The sequence below is a fragment of the Lygodium microphyllum genome, chromosome 22 (assembly GCF_053477565.2).
Source record: "Lygodium microphyllum isolate KBCC chromosome 22, Lygodium_microphyllum_v1.1.10, whole genome shotgun sequence".
NCBI classification, from domain to species: Eukaryota; Viridiplantae; Streptophyta; class Polypodiopsida; order Schizaeales; family Lygodiaceae; genus Lygodium; species Lygodium microphyllum.
The window spans coordinates 116,113,303-116,137,743 of record NC_141156.1 but is presented as its reverse complement, the minus strand read 5'-3'; the positions used below and the strand labels follow the sequence as shown (position 1 = coordinate 116,137,743).

Genomic DNA, 24,441 nt, shown 5'->3' with positions numbered 1-24,441 from the left:
CTTCCCTATTTCCAGTTAATCAACCCACAACAAGTGGGGGTGTAGTGTTGCCTACACAAACTCTTGTTGTCAATCCGGTTGTAGCCATGGCACAACCTATCACAATTCCAGCAGGTACACCAGATTTACCGACATTAGGATCACCGTTGCCCATTTTCCATGGGTTAGCAGAAGAAGATGGAGAACTCCACATTAAGGAGTTTCAAATGCTCATGTTCAACTATCGAATCCAAGACAAAGGACACCTAATGATGTTCTTCAACATGACATTAAAAGGAAGAGTGGCAGTGTAGTATCATGGTCTAGAAGCCGGAACCATAACTAGCAGTGCCCAATTCTTTACGGCTTTCCGTAGGGAGTTTTCCCCTGAGAAGGGTGGACATATTCGTTGCATGTTCTGAATGTAACATGCCAAGAGCCAAATGAGAATGTCTAGGCATATGTCAAGAAACTAAAGCAAGTTTTCACAAACTTAATGCTTATATTCCCATTCCAATAGCTGCACAGTTGTAATATTTTCTACATGTATTGGATTTTAATATCCAAGTGCAGTTGAGTAATGTTGCTTTGGTCGATATTAACACTTCCATTACCCAAGCAGAAGGAGTAGAGTCGTGCTTGCAAGCAACTTATGCAGCAAGGATAAATTAGAATGGTAATAATTTGACCTTGACCAATGGGATTCAAGGGGACCCCATGTTAAATACGAGTGGCAGAGGGAGTATTATGTCAAATTTTCCTATGTTACCATCTCTTCCTAGCATAACTATGCCTATGGCTAGTCAGGTGGCCTCGCTAAATAGTGGTAGAAACCAAACAATGAATCCTAATGTTGTCCTAGTTGGTGAGCGGCCGATTCCTAATCAAGTGGTTAGGCCCATGGGACAATAGACTTACTATCGCGGCTATGAGTCGAGTGCTTCTAATGTCCTTGGTGAAGTCAAGGACATCATGAAGCACTACACTAATATGATCTCTGAACAGTATCGACAAATAGATGTGGATGTCAATTTCCTTAAGAAGCAATAGAATTTGATAGGGAGCCGATGCCCTGAAGAGGGTGGCCCCTCAAGATTCAACTGTAAGTGGTAATGTCAAATGTGATATTTGCGGGAAGTCTGGCCACTTAACTGCTACCTATTGGAGTAAGATCAGTTCTCTCCAACAAGGGAGTAAACAACTAGGTCTAGTTAACCATAGCGCACAAGGGAATAATCTCCAACAAGATGATGGACCAAGGCAAATACTGCAAAGAGGAAAGGCTGTTGTGTTGAGATGGCAAGCTCAACACATGTGGACATTGATGATGGACCGCCTGGTTAGATGGGTCCACACATCTACACTTAGCACGTCGGTGGTCATTATGACTCTCACATGGCCACTGACTCATTACTTATTATATTCAGGTTGTTACACCTATTTACAGCTGGCATAGTTATAGCGCCAGTCGACTAGTGTAGTCGGTTATGCATTGTTTGACTTAGTAGGCCACTTTCCTTTTATGTTGTATCTTATCTATACTTTATGTACATTGTAAAGTGTGTGGAAGAAGAAGAAGAAATCAGCAAGAAAACGTTTTGGCCTCCATCTCTCTTCTTGTCTTTTGAGTGAGCTTCTCCTTGTGCATTCTATGTGTGTTCGGCGCAGCATCTTGAGCAACCCCCTCCACCATGCGATTCTTGACATGGTATCAGAGCCGCGCCATTGAGAGAGGCTGATTTCGAAGGTTGAAGCAAAGGAGAAGAAGCAAGGTTCGAGCAAGCAAGCTACGGGTAAGAATCTCTCCCATTCTTCCACTCCTTCTCTTGGATAGTGCCTGTGGAGGCACCGGAAGCAGGGTAGAGCAAAAATCTCAGATTGCAGTGAGATTTGGTGTGCGCGAAGAGTGCTGTGTATTCTGCAGATCAGCCCTTTAGGGCTGTCCCGCAGTTATTTTGGGCATCTGAGGCCGTTTCAGGGCCCGTTTTAGAGTCGCAAGGTTGCAAACAACAGTTTCAGGGTACGCTGTGACTTCGACTGTATTGACCGAACGTGGGTGCGCAAGTTACAGATTTCAGATCTGTAAGTTCAAAGGTGTTTATCAGTGAGTAAACACAAGGTTTATCTGCAAACTGGTTGCAGATTGCATGTATTGTTGAGCAGACAGTGGAAAAGGCTGTCTGGTGTATTGCTGTGCACTACAGGTCAAGGGTTGCAGAAGATTTGCTTGCTGTTTGGTATTAATTTTGTGATAATGGCAAAGAATAGTGGAAGCCCCATCATTGAGAAGCTCGACAAGAACAACTACCCTTCATGGAAGTTCCGTGTCACGAACTTCCTTATTGGAAAAGGCCTCTACGAGTTTGTTTCAGGTGAAGAAAAGGAACCGGAGATGAGTGATCCTCCAACTGCAGAAGAGACAAAGGCACGGAAGGAATGGAATGCAAAGGATAAAAAGGTCATGTATTGGTTGTCTGCAGTAATTGACAATAATATGCTGGGACACATTAGAAATGCAGAGAATTCATATGCAGCTTGGACCATACTTGAAAGTATGTTTTTTGTAAATACAAAGGCACGAAAGATTCAACTCAAGCAAGAGTTGAATACATTGAAGAAAGGGAAGATGTCTATCAATGAGTATGCATTGAAGGTAAGAAGCATTGCAGATGCATTGGCAACGATTGATGCAATGCCCGATGATGATGATTTGGTGTCGTCTACCTTGGGTGGACTTAACAATGAAAAGGCTTGGAAGTCTTTTGTAACTTCTGTATATGTCAGAAAGCCATTTCCATATTTCGATGAGTTGGTCTCCCTTATGATCACTGAAGAGATCAACATGCAGAGTGAGACACCTGAAAGAAGTGGTGAACAGGTCCAAGCTTTCTACTCCAGTTCAGGAAGGGGACGTGGCAGGTTCTCTTCAAGAGGCCGTGGAACAGGACGTGGTAGTGACAACCAGCAAAACAGATTGAATCAGCAATTTGGCGATATACAGGTTTCAGGAGGTCGTGGTAACTTTAGAGGCAGGGGGAGCTTTAGAGAAAGAGGTGGATGGCAGAACAGAGGTTCTAACAACTCTGGTATTGTGTGCCACTACTGTGGCAAAACAGGTCATATTGCAGCCCAATGTTATGCTAAGAGAGATGATATCTGCAGTGGTAAGTTGCAGCAAGGAAACTATGCATCGCCTTCACGACAGAATGAAGATAAAAATGAACGTTTGTTCGTTATGCAGCATATGCTGAATGCTGTTACAGGAAAGGGAACACATGAAGATGTTTGGTATGTTGATTCAGGTGCATCCAATCATATGACCAGCCATGCAGAATGGTTTGGGGAGATGCAGGATTTGCAGAATGCAGGTTATGTGCAGACGGGTGATGACTCATGCCACCCAATTTCACACATTGGAAAAGTTCCCTTGTCCTTACATGATGGTAAGACAAAGAGTCTTTCAGATGTATTGCATGTGCCATCTATTACAAAGAACTTGGTATCAGTCGGTCAAATGGTAGAGCAAGGGCTGCAAGTCAGATTTAATGCAAAGGGCTGCTTTGTAGAAGACTTCAATGACAAGTGCAGGTTGGTAGCAAAGGGAAGTAGAGTTGGACGTATGTTCACTCTAGATGCTGGAATTCCTACTATGAATGCTGCTATGTATGCCAAAGGAAAAGGTGTTGTTGCAGACATTGAAATTTGGCACAAACGCATTGGACATGCAAATGTACAAAGGCTGAAATTTATGCAGTCCAAAGGGTTGGTTACAGGTTTGCCTACATTTAAAGTTGCAAAATTTCAGAAGGTATGTGAAGCATGTCAGTTTGGTAAGCAGGCAAGACAACCCTTTTCACATGACAGAGATGTAAGCAGAAATATCCTTGATGTTGTGCATACAGACATTTGGGGGCCTACACAAAATGTATCTCTTGGAGGTAGTTCATACTTCGTCACATTCATTGATGATTGTTCTAGAAAGCTGTGGGTATATTTTATGAAGGAAAAGAGTGAAGCATTTGAGCACTTTAGAACTTTCAAGGCTGCAGTTGAAAGAGAAACAGGCTTGAAAGTAAAGTGCCTGAGGTCAGATGGAGGGGGAGAGTACCTCTCAAATGAGTTCAGTGATTTTCTGAGGTCTCATGGGATAAAGAGACAGTTCACATGCAGGTATACCCCACAGCAAAATGGGGTTACAGAAAGGAAAAACAGGCATATTGCAGAAGTTGCACGCGCCTTGATGGCTGAAAAGAATATGCCTAAGCATTTTTGGTCTGAGGCTGTTCATACTGCTGTTTATATTATGAACAGAACTCCCACAGCTGCAGTTCATGGTATGACCCCCGAAGAATGTTTTACAGGTAAGAAGCCTGATGTTTCACACTTGAAAGTATTTGGCTGCATTGCGTATGTTCATGTGCCAGATGAGTTGCGGAAGAAACTAGATCCAAAGGCTGAAAAGTGTGTCTTTATTGGATACTCTTTAGAGCAGAAAGGGTATCGCTGTTACAACCCTGTCACATGTAAGTTCAGAGTGAGCAGGGATGTCATCTTTGATGAAGTGAGTAGTTGGTATGCATCTAGTGGTGATGCATTGGATGATGATGATGATCATGACACTCATGTGCAGGCTGAAAAGCAAGAATCACGAACTCTTAGTGGACCAGAGACATCATCTGGTAGTCCTTGGTCTGGGAGACTAAGGAGTACCTCTACATCTTCGGGTGCATCTAGTAGCACTACAGGTAAAGACAAAGGAAAAAATAAAGTGTCAGAAGGCATTGATGCAGTTCTTGATGGAGACTCCAGTGGCTCAGAGAGCTTGGATGATGAGCTTGGCATTCCTTCACTGAGGACTCCAGGTGTGCAGAGAGCACGTGTTAATGAAAAGACTCCATTGAGTGATCCAGTGGTACGCAGGTCTAGCAGGGTGAGATACCCTGTTAAAAGATTTGGTTTTGAGGGTTATGCAGCTCACCATTATGCTTATATGGTAAAACTAGTTGAGGATGTTGAGCCCACATGTTTTGAGGAGGCTGTTGGTCATGCTCATTGGGATGCAGCAATGGATGAGGAGATGGCTGCATTAGAGGCCAATAAGACTTGGGATCTAGTATCATTGCCAAAGGGAAAGAAAGCTATTGGATGTAAGTGGGTTTATAAGATTAAGCACAATGCAGATGGTTCTATTAGCAGGTACAAAGCTAGGCTGGTTGCAAAAGGCTATGCCCAAACATATGGCATAGATTATGATGAAACCTTCAGTCCAGTTGCTAGGATGGCAACTGTCAGATGTGTGATTGCTTTGGCAGCAGCCAAAGGTTGGAGGTTGCAGCAAATGGATGTAAAGAATGCCTTCTTGGATGGTGATTTGCAGGAAGAAGTGTATATGGATCAGCCAGCAGGTTATGAAGATTTAGAGCATCCCACGTATGTGTGCAGGTTGAAGAAGGCACTCTATGGGCTCAAGCAAGCACCTAGAGCATGGTCTGACAAGATCAGAGAGTATCTTGTCAATATTGGCTTCTATGTTTCTGATGCTGATCACTCACTTTATGTGAGAAAGGGAGATGCAGGTTTGGTCATGATAGTCATCTATGTGGATGACTTGATTATTACAGGTGACAGTGATAGTGGGATTGCTGAAGTCAAGGACTTTTTGAAGAAGAAGTTTGAGATGAAGGATTTAGGTGAGCTAAGATACTTCCTTGGCATAGAGGTGATCAGATGTGATGATGGTATATGACTGTCCCAAAGACAGTATGGCTTGGATATGTTGTCCAAGTATGGTATGACTGCATGCAAACCACTTTCAGTCCCGTTGGACCAGAATGTAAAGCTGAGTGCTGATGTTGGGGATGAGATAGAAGACCCTACTATGTTCAGGAGGATAGTAGGGAGTTTGATCTACATGACCATTACAAGGCCAGACTTGAGCTACGCTGTTGGTCTTGTGAGTCAGTTTATGCAAGTACCTAGAAAGCCACATTTGGATGCAGTCAGACGCATATCGAGATATGTGAAGTCCACATTACATTATGGAATTTTCTATGAGGCAGGTACAGATGTACAGGTATTTGGATACACAGATGCAGATTGGGCTGGTAGTATGTCTGATAGAAGATCTACCAGCGGATACATGTTCTCTCTTGGTAGTGCAGCAGTTGCATGGAGCAGCAAAAAGCAATCTACAGTTGCTTTGTCGAGTACAGAGGCTGAGTATAGAGGTGCTGCTGTTGCAGCATGTGAGATAGTATGGCTGCAAAAGTTATTGGCTGATTTGGATGTCCAGGTGGAAGGTCCAGTTATCATTTATTGTGACAACATGAGCAGTATACAGTTGGCTAGGAACCCTGTGTTCCATGCCAGGACAAAACATATTGAGGTACACTACCACTTTGTGAGAGAGAAGGTACTAGCAGGTGAGATTGACTTGGTGTATGTCAGCACACAGGATCAGATAGCTGATATCTTCACGAAGGCATTGGGTACAGAGAAGCTTCAAAAGTTTCGAAGCTTACTTGGAGTTGCAGAGATGCAGTTGAGCTTGAGGGGGAGTGTTGAGATGGCAAGCTCAACACATGTGGACATTGATGATGGACCGCCTGGTTAGATGGGTCCACACATCTACACTTAGCACGTCGGTGGTCATTATGACTCTCACATGGCCACTGACTCATTACTTATTATATTCAGGTTGTTACACCTATTTACATCTGGCATAGTTATAGCGCCAGTCGACTAGTGTAGTCGGTTATGCATTGTTTGACTTAGTAGGCCACTTTCCTTTTATGTTGTATCTTATCTATACTTTATGTACATTGTAAAGTGTGTGGAAGAAGAAGAAGAAATCAGCAAGAAAACGTTTTAGCCTCCATCTCTCTTCTTGTCTTTTGAGTGAGCTTCTCCTTGTGCATTCTGTGTGTGTTCGGCGCAGCATCTTGAGCAACCCCCTCCACCACGCGATTCTTGACATGTTGTAGAGGAGTTACCTCATGGCAGTGGAGTCAACCTTATTGAGGTTGTACATGTCAATGATGCTAAAACTTATAATCTACGAGCCATAACAAGAGGTCAAAAGATTAAAGAGGGTAACAAAAGAATTGTAAAACCTGTCGAGGGAAGCCCTAAGCAAGATGCTACGGAAAAGTGAGTCCTAACTCCTGATAAGGAAGGTGGACCATTAAGACCTATTGGCAGTAAAGTCGATCCCGAGGAGGATAAAGGATTGCCAGGAAAGAAGGTAAAGGCTAAAAAAGGGGCACCAAAGCCGATGGAAAGACCAAAGGAGAGAATGGTTTGGCGTGAGAAGAGAACTTTGGCTAATTACCACGACTTTGATCTAGCAAGTTCCCTTTGCGAAGTCAAACCAGACGTGAATCTCCTGCAAAATTGATTAGACTTTCTCCAGAAGTACGCAAAGGAATTTAAGAAAATCCTGCATATAGGGTATATAGTAGAATCTTTGGGCATAGCTAGAGTGGGGGAAGATTGGTTCGATCATGCTGAAAAGCATTGCCCTTGGGTTCTAGCATATGTGGATGGAATATTAGTGGAGCATGCTATCATAGACACTGGATCCTCCGTCAATATCATAAGTTCAGATTTGATGGAGAGGTTAGATCTAGAGATCCAAAAAGATGGCTCCACACTTCTTAGGATGGCTGATGATAGTCTAAGACAACCAGAAGGTTGCATTACTAAGGTCCACGATACAGTTGCAAGCATGGAATGCTATTTGGACTTTAGGGTGATAAGGTTTGCAAGACGTCCTAGTTATCGAGTTTTGCTAGGCAGGCCATGGATTCTAAGGACAGACTGTCAAGTCGATATACCCACTGGTCGAGTAATTCTAGGTCGAGGTGCCCATCTTGTAATAGTGGATGCTTACCCTGAGTCTCCTCAGAGTGAGAGAGCTCCACTAACCTCCACTAAACTAGAAACAGTAGATGATCCATCTGGTAGTGAGACATCATCAAGTGATGGATCTAAGGAAGGGTCCACTACAGAGGATATTTATCAGATAACCTTGAATGAGCTGATAGAGCCTCATGATCGAATAAGAGATGCGGACGTTATTGAGCTGGATCTTGGTATGCTAAATGATTTGTGGCCAATTAAACTAGGGTCCATGCTCAGTTCGGAAGAAAGAGAGGATTATGTGTCCTTAATTCTAGAGTTTTGTGATATCTTTGCTTGGAGATATGAAAAAAATCGGGGTATTCCTCCTAGTCTAGCTGTGCATACTATTCCTGTAAAGGAAGGTACCCGCCCTGTACATCAGAAAGTAAGGCATATGTCTTTTGAATTAAGCAACGGGTTGTACGACGAACTACAAAAGTTGCGAAAAGCGGGTTTGATCTTCCCTGTTCAACATACTGAATGGTGCTCACCAATTGTGATCAGGAAGAAGAATAATAATCAAATCCGTCTGTGTAGATTTTAGAGAGTTGAATAAGCAAATTGTTAAAGATTACTACCCATTGCCATTTATTGACCAAATTTTGGATCAACTAGCAGGTAGGGAAATATATTCGTTCATGGACTGCTTTGCAGGGTATAACCAAATGGCGATTGCTGAGCAAGACAAGCTAAAAACGACATTTATTACAGACTTCGGTACCTTTGCGTACCATGTGATGGCATTTGGGTTGTGTAATGCACATAGTTCGTGGCAAAGAATAGCCGACAAGACCTTTGGAGACATCTCCCTAGAGGAGCTAAAAGTATTCATTGATGATCTAGGGGTAGCCACCGTAAGGGATAGACAGTTGATCATTTTGCATAAGTGTTTTGAGCGTTGCAGACAATTTTACATAGTTCTTAACTCACGGAAGTGCGTCTTCGGAGTCCCTTATGGGCTCTTGTTAGGCCATGTGGTTAGTTCCGTAGGGATTGCGACTAATCCTGAAAAGATCAAGGTCATAGTCGCCATGAGTCTGCCACGTACTCCAAAGGAAGTGCATAGCTTTTTGATCAGTAGGGCATTATCGGAGGTTTATCAATGCCTTGGCAGAAAGAACGTTGCTATTGACAAACTTATTGTCCTTTAACTGTCAATTTACATGGAGTGATGCTTGCAAAGTGTCTTTTGATGATGTGAAGCAAGAGCTTGCCAAAGCACCTGTTTTAAAAGCACCAAAAAGGGGTAAAATGTTCTATATATTTTCAGTAGCAACCATGCATAGTATCAACTATTATTTAGCTCAAATCTGGGAGGAAAAGTGGTATCATCCGATAGCTTTTGCTAGTCGAAAGTTGCGCATATCGAAAATTAACTACACCTATATGGAGAAGTTGTGCCTTGAGATGGTATTTGGGACCAAAAAGTTCAGGCACTACATTCTTTATGAGAGGGTGGTTTTTTATACGAAGGTGGAAGGGTTTTGATTGTTGTTGAATAAGTTACAGCCACCTGACCATTTAGCAAAGTGGTTAATCACTTTGCAAGAATTTGATTATGAGATCAAGAGCAAGCCGTCAAAGCTTCAAGGCATTGTAGAGTGTCTTGTGGATTTCGGAGAGCCAAAAGAGATCGTGGTTGAAGGAAGTGACATGGAAACTTTGTTCAAGATTGATGTGCAATCTATTCCCTGCTGGTATGCTGCTATAACACACTATCTTTCTACGGGAGAGACTGGAGCTACTTTATCAAAATTGGAGAAGAGGAAAATTAAATAGCAGGCATTGAAATTTTCCTTGATCGCAGGCATATTATATCAGCAGGGTGTTGATGATATCTATCACTGATGTGTAATGCCTAACAAGGTTCCCTTTATTTTGGAAGAGTGCCATGACTCCGCTTGTGGAGGGCACTTTGCTGGGTGGTTGACGGCACAAAAAGCTTTAAGAGCTGGATATTGGTGGCCGTCCATTTTCCAAGATTCCTTTGAGTATGTCAAGACATGTGATACATGTCAAAGACATGATAGTTGAGAGAATAGGAAGTGTCCACTTACGTCGACTATGGCTACCCTTCCATTTGAGAAATGGAGCATTGATTTTGTGGGACCGATTACCCCGTTGTCTACTACTCAGAAAAGATACATTATAGTAGCAACTGATTACTTTACAAAGTGGTCAGAAGCATGGGCAACGAGGCAGGACAATGATTTGGTCTGCCAAAAGAAATAGTATCGGACTGTGGAACTTGCTTTTTAAATAAAGTGATTAGAATTCTAACTGAAGCTTGGAAAATCGAGCATAACAAGACGACCCCCTATAATCCACAAGGAAATGGACAAGTTGAAAGTACCAATAAGCAGCTTGTGGGTATCCTATCCAAGATAGTCTCTGAAACGAAGTGGGACTGGGATACAAAATTATATGTGGCGGTTTGGGCGTATAATACGACGTTTAAACGAGCCACTGGCCACACCCCATTCAAATTAGTTTACGGGGAGGAGTGTGGCTTGCCCTTAGAAATTGAGTTGTCGACCATAAGATTCACAATCGATCATTCTCTGGGTGATGAAGATGCCCTATTTGAGCGGTTTAAGACTATAGCCCACTTGGACGATCTCAAATTGCAGAGTTTGTTGCACCAAGAGGTAGCTAAATATCAGATGAAATGGTTGCATGATCTGAAAGCGAAGAAATATACTTTTAAAAAGGGACAGTTAGTTCTATATTACGATGCACGTAGGGTGCTATTTCTAGGAAAGTTGGAACCTCGATGGGATGGCCCTTACAAGATAATTCGGATAGCTAAAAATAAGTCCATAGTTCTATTAGCTGATCTACAAGGAGTGGAATTTAAGAATAAGTTTAATCTTAATAAGATTAAACCTTATTATTTCTAAGTATGCTAACGAGGAAAAATGCATTGCAGGTCCATGCTGGGGCTGATTGGAGACCTGCAGGAGAGCTTAAATTGGTTGATGGGGCGATTAATCCCTTATTTGGAGCACCCATATCTCACGTAAAGATATCATCAAGGGAGGCTTATCTAGTGGAGCAAGGGATATAAAGTGATTGAGCAAGAAGACGGTACCTTTGTGTGGGAAGTTAAAGTTTTCTGCCCCATCACTGCTTACAAATCTTGGCAAGCATCCATGTTGAGTTTAATGAAGAAGGTGCGATGGAGCCATCAGCTCATCCTCTAAATATGTTGAACTTTGACTATCATAATTACAAATAGGGGAGTTCTTGATGGCTGGCCATATAAACCCATTATGGACATATGCATTATACTTTAATGGAGCATCCAGGGGCCCTAATAGAAAAGGAAGTGTTGGAGTAGTATCCAAGATCCCCAACGTAGAGTTACAATGAAATTAGCTACTTATCTCGGGGTAGGATTTACTAACAACATGACCGAGTATAAAGCTCTGATTATGGGATTGAATATTGCTAAGAAAGGTGGTATTAGGCGGTTGTTAATAAAAGGGGATTCCCAGAGCTGATCTTAAATCAACTTAATGGGACATATACAGTCTAGAATCCTCTTCTTCGTATGTATCATCAAACTGCTATAACCTTGATGAATTTGAGAGCATATCTCTTCAGCTCATTCCACGTTATTGGAATCAGTTTGCGGATTCCTTAGCTAATTTTGCTTATGAAGAGAACCTCTTTTTCAACTGTGGTTGTAGTTCGGACATCGTTATTGATAATGAGACAGGACCTGGTCACTTGTGGGGAATGTTATCAGACCATGCATTATATGGCAAGTGATGGTTGATATGGGTAATACAAAGAGTAGCCGAGACCCATCTACCCCTATTATCTTGGACCCATAGGTTGATCCGATGACATGTTATACGTACTCCTCTTGTTCTATATGCAGGAGGTATAGACCATAACTTGATGCATTTAGTTTAGGGATGAGAGCCCTATTTTTCCCCTTAGAATGGAGTGTATTTGCGTATATCTTCCTTCTTCCAAGGAGGGATCTCTATGAGCTAGTTTGTTTGTTTCATTAGGCCAAGAGGGCCAGTAGCTTTAAGTAGTTAATGTCTGATTTCTTTAGGCCAAGAGGGCTAGTTGTTTTCACGTTTTAATAATCTATCTCTTTAGGCCAAGAGGGCCAGATAGTTTGCAGTGAAATGTGCTATTTCTTTAGGCCAAGAGGGCCCCATCTCTGTTTGGTGCAGGTACGTTTAATGCTTTGTTGTTTTAGTGATTGCGGCATACAGGTTGACGAAGTCGCTAAAGGGAGGCTTTGCTACAAAGGAGCTTCTTGTGGCCATTCCAGGTGGTTTCGTCCCCTTTTTGAGTTTTTCCCTTAAGCAATTAATGATATATGTGCGGGTGAGAGTTTTCTTTCTTGTTGGGGACCGGCAATCAAGGCATGCAGTCCCAGGTTTAGGTTAGGTATGTTTGAGGGAGATTTAAGTGGTTGTTGGCTTCTGTAAAGACATTGCCAGGCATTGGAAGCCCTGTTTTAGAAGGCAGTTCTAGTAACCATGTTCTGCCAGCCCGCTAGGTAGCCGTTCTAGGAGTTCTTGCTTAGTTGTGAGGTAGTTAGAGGAGCCTGCCAGGAAAAAATGATGATGCTAAAAAGAAGAAAAGCACCATGAATATCTCAAAGAAAGTATATATATACAAATGTGTGTAAAAAGGGGTTCTAACCCCTATAAAAATAGAAAAAGAAAAGAAAAATTTCTAATGCAGTGTCTATCGCCTTGCGAAGGCTTGGTAGGTTCTTGGGGACGAGTTAGACCCGGGGCTGATGCCTTGCCCTTCCTTGGGGTGACATCTTGCCATTTAAAAAATAAATAAATAAGTAAAGGAAGATTGGAGCGAAAATGAAAGTGAGAGTTAGAAAAGGAAGTGTCGCCTCGCAAGGGCTTGGTAGGTTTTTGGGTATCGAGACATGACCTGAGGCCGATGCCCTATTCTCCTTGGGTCACTACGCTCAGCTCCCTCCTTTTTACACGCTCGGGTATGGAAAAATAAAAGCCTAAAAGAAGAAATGTGCTAAAAGAAAATATTTCTTGATCAGGCTATAGGAGTCCTTGCCTAGTAGGAGCTCCTGGTTGAGTTGTCCTTAGTTAGGAAGGTAGGTCAGACCACCACTTAGGGCGACCTCTTTAATAGCTCTTTTTAGTCTCATTGTGTTGGAGCAGTCGGTTAGTGACTAGCTTCAGGCCTTCTATCAAATCATGCTGGGCCTACTCCTCATGGATTTCATGCCTTGGTTTTATCAGGGGGTAGGGTATGAGATGTGATGTGTTGTATTGTGTATTTTTTGTATCAGCTTGATGCTTCTTTTTGTTGTTTATGTGCAGATCTCTTCATGGGATTTGACGGGCTGAGTCACCCTATCCCGTGGTCGCCAATGATAGATGACTTTTTATGTCGAGAAGTGCTTAAAAATAGCCAAAAATTACGAATTTCAAGGGAAAAATAGACTTCGACGAAGGCGGCGGTGGCAATCAGTACAATTTTAAGCGGCAATGTCCGAAAAGTGCTTAAAAGAGCCACTAGACAGTGGTCAGGAAATTTTCATATTTTTTGGCATGACAGACAAGACCCTAGGAGATGCCCAGCAGTGGAGGATTCCAAGACAGGCGCCTAGGATTTTTTAGACCATGATTTGGGTATCGGACATGGGAGAGGGAGTGCCCGGAAGGCCAAAGGCCAAAATGCCAAGTGGGAAAGGACTTTAGGAGAGTTCAAAGGGTGTGACCCTTTGGGGCTCCCCCAAAATCAAAAAACGTGGGGGGGGACATTTTTTTTCCCACATAGGGAAGAAAGAGGGCACCATGAATCGAAATGGAGGAGAGATGGGTTATGGGGGCAAAGAACAACCCCCCAACTGATCTTGGGCATGTTCTTTTTCCTATCTTCACTCTCTATTGCTCCAATCCGCTCCTCCAATGGCTGCCCGGTTGTAGAGATGTAGATCTAGTCTTTCTCTCTCCTCTAAGTGGTGGTTTGTATGTAAGAAATCAAGAAGAAAAGGGGCTGAAGGATGCTTGTCCGACTGTGATCGGATTGCTTCAAGATGAAGAGGAGATTGAGGAAAGAGGTTTAGCACTAAAGAATGGTTGCTGGTCTTTTGCAGATTCAAGTAGTAATGTTTGTATTGAGGACTACTTGATTGAAAATGGGGATGATCTGATATTGATAAAGAGTGGCTGGGATGAATATGGCATTGCATATGGAAAGTCGAGCTCCAACATCACAATCAAGTGCATTACAGGATGGACAAGGGCGAGTTTGGGGATCGCCATCGGCAGTGAGATGTCAGGTGGGGTCTCTGACAATAATGAATGTGAGGGCAGCTATTGAGTTTACTAGGTTCTATGGGGAGCACCCAGATGGCAGATACGATCCGGATGTTGTACCGCAGGTGGAGCGAGTAGTATCGATAAGGGATGTGGTGGGTGCTAACATGACAGCGGCAGGCAGTTTTGAAGGTCTCTCTGAGTCTCCTTATAATGATGTATGTCTAAGAAACATCACCCTGCAGGTCACTGCTTCTTCGCATTCTGCTTGGAAGTGCTCTTATCTGCAAGGGTATGCAGAGGATGTGTACCGTGAGCCATGCCCTGATTTGCAAGATGTTCACAGCTAATTTGTAGAGGCTAATCATGCGTGCTCTGACAACCATGCCTGATTTGTAAGTTGTTCACATCTAATTTTTAGAGACCAACCATGCCTGCTCTGACAAATTCTGATCAATTTGTTCAGGGTTCTTGCTGATCCCTCAATCTGATCAATTTGTTGCCAATTCCTTGGTTTGATCAATTTGTTGCTCATGAAATTTATTACTTAGTGATGGGACCTAAAACGGGCCGGCACTGGCTCATGCACTAGCCGGGCCGCTATCATGAGCTCAACAACCCCACAGCCTCGCGGCCAGGAGCATTGATGACACATACATCATACATTGCCTTCCTAAACATCTTGCATTTGTATCACGTCTCGTAGTCCAACTCTAACCCAATTAACACTCCTCAAAGGGAGTCCCAACACATTGCCAAATGGCACAAAGTACAAACATAGGAGGTCCTCCCACGGCTGACTGCCGCTACCTCACTGCAACTCTCCTACATCTTGGGGATTGGCCCCTCGATGCGTCGCTAAACATAAAACACAATATCACACATATTTCCACTCAAGGTACCAATTAATCGTATCCAGGAATATACCATACCTCACTTTCTTTCCCCTAGACCCAACGCCTAGCCTACAGCTTGGAACAACCTTACTCACTCAACGTTGGTCACGATCTAGAGAATACAGGTGCTATGCATCCAGGAGGTATTGTCTGATACCTTTAAGTTTCTTTATGATTTATGAAAATTGTGAATGTCCACGTGCTCAAACAAAGAAAAATCAGCATTTGTGCTTAGTGCAAAAACATTCTTTCAATGATTTTGACTATCGCTCGTATGCAGCGTTGCATGAACCTAGCACCGAGAAACCCTCGTGCTACTAGGTTCTCAATTTTTAATTACCGACTAACCTAAATGGTATGCATAGAAACCAACAAGATTTTCATCATTTCATTCAGCATTTAAACACCTTTTATACACTCTACCCCCTCACCCGTTTAGATTGTGCATTATTGATCGGTTTGGGGTTTAGTTTTCCATGTTTCTATTGTATGAAAAGCAATAAAAACTCACTAAAACATAAAGGTAGGGCTGAAATGAGGCTAAACCACATACTTCAGACCCCCCATACATCCACAAACATGAATCTTATTTTTTCTTAATTTTCGGCACTCAAAATCCATTTTTTTCCTATTTTTCCCCATTTTTTGGTATTTTTCCTCTATTATTTTCAATAAAAAATAACTAAAAATTGAGATTAATTATGGGCTATGGTCCTTAGGTTCTTTGACAGCAAAATTTTAGGTTTTATTGATGTTATATCTCATGTTTCCCCTTTATTTTGCAAAAAAACCCCATTTTGCCTCTTAAACGCGCGTTTTACGGGTTTTATACCATTAATTTCAGTCACAACACTTATGATTTTCTGATTTTCTGACCATAAACTGATCAAACTCATAGCAAACAACAACATAATGCATAATCAGCCCATGGGAACAAATATTCATGAAGCAAATTACATAAAACATCTATTCCCTTTGTAAAAATAAAATTACCATTCTTTGCGGGTTGCGGGTTTTTATTTGCCATGTTTCGGGACTGATTTCCAGCAGCCATTAATGTCCATGACAGTCCAGAATCAGCAATCTACCCTCCTCTTGCATCACGGAGCAATCCCATCTCGGTTGGACAAGCGATCCTTCTTCTTCCCACATGAATCTGCCTCTAAAGGAGAAAGAGGGAGGAGAGAGAAAGACTGATTTCTATTCTCTTCATTCAGGCCACCATTGGACGAGCGAAGACAGGCAATAAGATCGGCCAAGAAGGAGAAGATCAGCCCCAAGATCGGTTGTATGGGGTACTCACAGCCTGCCATCTCCATCTCCATCCATGGAGGCGCCAAAAAAATGGCGTGAAGATGGCGCCCACTTCCTCCATTCTCTCTCCACGTTTTTTTTCATGCTTCTTGATCAAAAATTTGAAGGGGGGAGGGGGGTTTAAATGTCCCAAAGGGCACCCCTTTTGGTCTTCTCCAATGTCCACCTTTTCATATCTTGACCATTTGTTGGCCATTTCCCTGTCCGGTGTCCAAATCGAGTGCTATAAATTTATGCGCGTCCAGCTTGACATCCCGCATTGGCTAGCAACTCTTGACAACCTGTGTGGCAGTTTGAAAAATTATCAAAAATCAACAAGTGTCGCTCGAGCGCCTTTAAAGCACTTGACGCTTAAAATCGTCCCAGCTGGAGCCGCCGGCTTCGACGTTGAATATTTTTCGCTTGATATTCATAATTTTTAGCTATTTTTAAGCACTTCTCGGCATCAAAACTCTGCTCTCACTTAGCTTGATCAAAGTATTGGTGAGGAACTTGCTGCTGATCTAGTCCCATCAACCTAATCAGTTTGTTGCTGATGAATTTGTTTGTTGATTTCCTCAATCTGGTTAAAAGTGAACTTGAAACTCAATGAATAGCTACTAAGTTTGCCGTAATGCTTAAGCTTAAGCTGAACAGTCTTGTGTGCCCACCCTTAGTCACATTAGGTTCCATTAGTTTAAATTTGCCAATGAACTTGAAATTGGTGCATGATAGCATATGTACAAGCATCATGTCGAGTAATATACTACTCAAGTGTGGCATATGCTTTGAATGTTTGTATGCATATAATCAAAGTTGGAGATGTTGTAACAATTCTACAATAGTAGGCAAGAGATTAGACTATGCACTGCATGATCCATGTACCAACCTAGATGTTATAGCTATTGAATACAAAGGAAGGGAAAACTTGATTGCTTTAACACTCTTACATATAATCCTAATCAAATAAAGAAAATCTAGATGTGACAAATATTGTTGGAAGGTTGCTTTCATACTCCTATGTGATCGTAAATGGGTAACCATATTTTATGCTTTTCTAGCTAGTCAAACCACCCACTCTTTTATGCGAAAACTCTAGATTTGAAGTGCTTAAACTTCAAAAAATGCCCTCTTTCACAGATATGCTAGTGTTATGTAGTTCCAAAAGGGGCTTAACCTTTTGACCTAGAGGATTGTGACTCAAAAGCTATCAATATCAAATGCATTGAAGAACCTATGTATTAAACCTCTTGCATACATTTTTAAAGGCAATTTAAAACCCTCTAATGTAGAACATCCCTTTCTACTTATAGGGTTTATGTATGTGTATATTTCACACTAAATATTTAAGAATCACCTTGTGGATGAATGTGCATATGACACATCACCTATATAGACCTAAAGAAATGAAAACAAATAGCCAAACTCAAGTGATATTTACTAAGTTGGTCTACCACAATCGTTAACTCTTTTATATGAAACTTTTGAACCCATTTCTACAACAATTTAGTTTATATGAAGACTCGATTCAAGTGAGAGGATATGTTTATAAAAAAAACAGCCACCCTAGTGCCACTTTCCACATCTACATAATCTCTTAAATGGACCTTTTGAATCCATGATCTTGGGCTAACCTAAGAGAAGTTTCCTAAATCAACATTATCTTTTCTTTAAAACCCTCTTCAAGTAGACCCGTGACTTCTCGCCTCATGTATCAAAACCTACCCACACCCCATTTGGGTAGAGTAATGGACATGCCCCTACTACTAGTGCCTAGGCACTCAATAGTTGCCCCACTAAGCAAGGTGCTTGGGTAGAGATCCTAGTCTAATATAAATCCCTGATGGCACCTTGAGGTCTTAGTCAAGTTAGATGTTAGAAGGAAGTCATCACGTTCAAGAACCCTAGAGGATAGGTCTTTCATATCTAGAAGGTGCTCTACAAGAATCTCCCTAATGCCTGCTTGCTTCAAATGCCTAAAGTAGGGACACTTCATAAGAGATTACCCTAACTAGGGGAAGCAAGAACAAAAGCCTAACCTTCCTGAAGGCTCCCCTACTAATCAAATGGAAGAGGACCAATAGGGTTTCTAGAAAGTACAATCTCCCTATTGATCAACCTAAACTCAAAAAATAGACTGAAGCATCAGATCGCGCCGAAGTAGATTTAATAGAGCGGCCTGACGGTGTCCGAGATAGCTCCTAGTCCGCCATGTCTCTGAATCTTGCCATCTGATCTGGAGACATGCACATGAAGATCTCCTGCAACTCCTCATCGCTCATCCCTCGATTTATCTTGATGATCTAAGTATCCACAAAGGTCATCTGCACATATAAAAAATGATGTTAGCATAATCAATTTAAATCATACAAAGCACGGTAATATAAATCTTTTAAAAATGATCTTACTTAAAATACATATCTTATGTACCCTTATAAGAGATTCATCAACGAATTGAGTAGATGGATGATCCAAGTATGAAGTATCCTATGGTCCCATGTCAATCTCTTGATACAACTCGGCATACATTGGAAGGTCGATAGACATCTCACCACAAAAGGATAAGTCCACCTCGTTCTCAAAGAATTCTTGGACTCCTATATTTCCATCATTGTTACCCGATGCTGGCTCCTCTACATGTTCCAAGCTTTCGGTGGCCTCCACCCCTTGCAATATCAACCCCTCTATTTGCATATTGCCCTCATCTATGCTCGAAATATCGCTTTGATCATATACTCTCGCACTTCGGGAAGCTGAAGGTATAACATACCACCATCTAGGTTGTCAGGGGTTTGGATAGAAGATTACATGTTCACAAACATGTACAAGAGAGATTTAACTATTGTGACATATACCATGTCGCAATACAATTAAAAAACAAATGAGTTCATGCACCTATTCACAATGGGCCGACAACACAAAGGTGTTGCGCAAATCCATCCATTTTTTTTCAGAATCTATTTCGAGAAATCCAGATGGACCTCGTCGAACTGTTGCTTCAGCTCCTTTAAGTACCACTTTGAACCACTGCATATCGAATAGTATCATGGAGAAGCTACGGTAATCCACTATAACAATACTTTGCAAGTTCCCAAAATACTCCATCTCATCTATAACCATGTTTGGATCCATTGCTCGTCGTCGGCTCTCTTGCTCAGACCTTGCCATGATACCACAGTCTGTTGTGAAGCACATTTTATCAATACGCTCCACGTGGAAATATCGTCCGTGCGACCATGTTGCACTATATATTTTGTACTGTACATTGAAACACTCAATTAGTTGTCGCATATAAAATATAGATATGACAAACCCTAAACGTGTCATCACCTTTGGACTACATCCCCTTGAGAATTCCCACTCCTCGATTGAGACCTCCACCCCTTCGCGAGGCGCTACGGTCAAAGCTCCATGCAATCATCGCATTCATATAAATTGCAGCATCTCGTCCATGCGCTCGGGATATCAAATCGGTCGATGGCGCATACTACGTCGAAATTTAGATCGTGCTTCCTCTCGATCTTGCCTAGCTTGCTGGTACCTAGCGAGCCACGTCTCCATAGAGGCATGGTGCAACATACAAAAGTGCTTCACTTTCTCCTCCATTGCAGCATCCATTCTTTTTTCTACCCCATTTCCAACCACCACATCTCCGGTTAGTCTATTATCATCCTTCAGCGAGACCATGGCATTCTATTGTCTGGATCCACTGTTGGTAGCCATTGTGAAATATGTACTAGCGCATCAGACACCAACCAACCTTCAACCATGCTACCTTTTGGTCAAGCTCATTATCGCACAAAGCCTTTCAGGGTTTTCATGAAGCGCTCTAAGAAGAATATCCATCACGTATGGATGGGTCCAACAATCTCCACTTCATCTACAAGATGCACAAGAAGGTGGATTTGTATCGTGAGCATGCTAGTAGGCATGTATTTCTCAAAGAGATAAATAGTCTCCACTACTCCCCGCCTCGCGAATTCAATAGAGGACGTCTTAATCTCCTTTTGTGAGATCCATTGCACTAAATTCGACAACCTATAAATTGCCCTGTGTATTTCTATAAGGCATCCTGCGATCATGATCGGTAGTACAAACTACCACAAATGAGAAAGCATTATGAACAATGACTACACTCTAAATAGCAAAATACACAGGCCCCTTACAATCCATTTGTAGTACAAACCTATTCTGCGCATGCCACGTTGTCAAGCTCGCCATGTCGGACGTACGAAACATGTGGTTTGTGTGCGGGATAAGCGAAAAGTATCTAAGAACTTTTTGAGGGATGGTTTGCCCTTGTAAGTCCTATCAATACCTGTGAGAACCACACTTTGGACATGTCTTCAGAGTCTTGTATTCTCCTCGAAACAGTATGCAATCATTGATACATGCATGGATGATGTTGTAGTCCATGCCAAGCTTTCGTAAAACATGTCGTGCATCATTACGAGACTCAGATATGGTATTTGCAAGTGGTAATATATGATACTTCAGTAACCTTAAAAAAATCATAAAACACCTTGAAAAAGTACAAATTTTTTCAATGATAGTGCCGTAAAGAAATCAACGAAGTGTATGTACAAGGTACTTGATCAACTCGATCACACTCGCATCGCTCCACCCATATTTTGCTTGCACACTTAGGAGTGCAAGCAGTGACTTCAGGTGAGATACTCGGCACCCATCATATAATGGTATGGATGCTTCCTCTCTAAGCGGATCAGAAGTTTCGACATCCATGGGAATCAATGCATCGATCATTGCCTCCATCTCAGGCTCCAAGATTGTAGGTAAGTCTCGAAGGCTGTTTGTCTCCTCTGGTATTGATGGTATAGATTGGGTAGTACCTTCCAAGTGGTGGATTGGCTCAGGCACTCCATCCATCGCACGCCCATGAACTCTTCTAATTGGCCGCAAAGGGTGCACTCCTCCTTAGGACAAGACATCACCTCCCTGGATAGAAAATTTACCAACCACACCCAATGTTTTTGTATATGGTATTCAATTAGCTTGCGAGTACAATGCATGATTGATATTGAATTTTCTTACCGTTTGCTGAAAATCCAAGATCACTTGATCAATGATCTCAAATTGAAACTCACCGAAGCGTCGTACATGTTCTATAGACAATGGAAGTTTTCGTCTAATTGTTAGCTTGCATTGAGAGCAAGGACATGGGACACGCTGATTAAGATACACCTCGTGATCTTGAATATCAAGACCTTCATTGTTTTCCATTTTGTCTACATTATGACAAACAATTTATTTTTGTTATCATTCTTTTTTCTTTCTTAAATTGTTTGAGAAGAGATTTCTTCTCTTGTAACTCAGCAAAAATTAACGAATGTAAAGTCTCCACCCACCCACCCACAAATTAATGTATGTCGGAGTGTTTCCCATCTCGTGATATTGCCCCGGACCTCACCAGACCTCGCTACCACTCTCTATTTATTTTTTATCCATTCATTATCTCCTCTCCTTATATCTCTCTCTCTCTTTATCTTTCTTTATTATGATGTATGTTTATTGCCTCTCTCTCTTTTCTTCTTTCTTTTTCTCTTCCTTCCCCTCTCTCATTTTCTTTAACAAAATATATCTCTCTCTCTACTACTACTACTACTACAAAAACAACAACAACAACAACTACTACTACTACTACTACTACTACTACTACTACTACTACTACTACTACTACTACTACTACTACTACTACTACTACTACTACTACTACTACTACTACTACTACTACTACTACTACTACTACTACTACTACTACTACTACTACTACTACTACTACTACTACTACTACTACTACTACTACTACTACTACTACTACTACTACTACTACTACTACTACTACTACTACTACTACTACTAAAAACAAGAAAAGAAGAAAAAACTACTACTACTATCACTACTACAACAACAACAACAAATAAGAAAACTAGACAATAATAAACAAGAAAACAAAAAAAACTATTACTACTACAACAATAAAAACAAACAAGAAGACAAAAAAAACTATTACTACCACAACAACAACAAACAAACAAGAAAACCACTACTACTACTACAACCACGACTATGACAACTACGACTACGACTACGACTATGTCTACGACCATGACTACCACTACCACTACCACTACCACTATAATAAACAAGAAAAGAAGAAAAAACAACAATAATAATAACTACTACTACTACTACTACTACTACTACTACTACTACTACTACAAACAAGAAAACTACTATTACTACTACTAGTACTAGTACTACAATCACGACTACGACAACTACAACCACCACAATAACTCTCTCTCTCTACTACTACCACTACCACTATAATAGACAAGAATAGAAGAAAAATCAACAACAACAACAAACAAGAAAATAAAAAATAACTACTACTACTACTACTACTACTACTACTACTACTACTACTACTACTACTACTACAATCACGACTACGACCACGACTATGACTACCACAACAACTCTCTCTCTCTCTACCACTACCACTACCACTACCACTACCACTACCACTACCACTACAATAAACAATAATAGAAGAAAAATCAACAACAACAACTACTACAACTACTACTACTAGTACTACTACTACAAACAAGAAAAGAAAAAAAAAACTACTACTACCACTACTACAACAACAACAAACAAGAAAACTAAACAACAATAAACAAGAAAAGAAACAAAACTACTACCACTACTACTACTACTACTACTACTACTACTACTACTACTACTACTACTACTACTACTACTACTACTACTACTACTACAAACAAGAAAACCAGCACTACTACTACTACTACAACCACGACTACGACTATGACTACCACTACCACAACAACAAACCACTACCACTACAATAAACAAGAAAAGAAGAAAAAACAATAACAACAACAACAACTACTACAATAACAACAAACAGGAAAATAAGAAAAAACTACAACAACAACAACAACAAACAAGAAAACTAAACAACAATAAACAAAAAAGAAAAAAAACTGCTACTACTATAACAACAACAAACAAGAAAACTACTATTACTACTACTACAATCAGGACTACGATGACTACGACTACCACAACAACAACAAACTAGAAGAGAAGAAATTAAACAACAACTATTACTATCACTACCACTACCACTACTACTACTACGATTATGATTACCACAACAACAACGAACAAGAAAATAAGAAATTAAACAACAACTACCGCTACCGCTACCGCTACCGCTACTACGACAACCACAAAAACAACAAACAAGAAAATAAGAAATTAATCTCCAACTACCGCTACCGCTACCACTACCACTACTATGACTACCACAACAACAACAAACAATAAAAAAAGAAAAGAAGAAACAAAACAACAACAACAATAACAACAACCTCTCCCTCCTTCTCTCTCTCCCTCTCCCTCTCCCTCTCCCTCTCTCTCTCTTTCTCTCTTTCCCTATTATGTTTAATGTTTTCTCCCTCTCTCTCCCTCATTCCTTCTTTCCTTTTCTCTCTTCCTCTCCCTCTCTCATTTCCTCTCCCTCCCTCTCCCTCTCCCTCTCTTTCTCTCTTTCCCTATTATGTTTAATGTTTTTTTCCTCTCTCTCTCGTTCCTTCTTTCCTTTTGTCTCTTCCTCTCCCTCTCTCATTTGCTCTCCGTCCCTCTCCCTCTCCCTCTCTTTCTCTCTTTCCCTATTATGTTTGATGTTCTCTCTCTCTCTCTCTCTCTCTCTCTCTCTCTCTCTCTCTCTCTCTCTCGTTCCTTCTTTCCTTTTCTCTCTTCCTCTCCCTCTCTCATTTCCTCTCCCTCTCTCAATACACATGATTTTTTACAAAAACAAGTAAAAGAGAAAGAGAAAATACAAAAACAAAGTAAGAATGAATAATGCACTCGTTGTAAAGGCTTGAGGATGGATTCGGTGGCTCCTTTTCGCGCGGCGGCTCCTCTTCACCCTCTATACACTTCCTCCTCTTCTTCGAGAACGGCGACAGCTGTGGCGAGAAGTTTTCTTTCTCCCTCTTTCTCTCCCTTTCCCTCTCAAATGCAAGATGGAGTTTTCTCTCCCT

At 41.4% G+C, this 24,441-nt stretch overlaps 1 pseudogene; it reads left to right on the top strand.

The window, feature by feature from the left end:
• The window catches only part of LOC148017532 (putative polygalacturonase), a 28,108-nt pseudogene extending 13,605 nt beyond the window's left edge, over positions 1–14,503 (top strand).
• Positions 14,504–24,441: the final 9,938 nt, after the last annotated feature.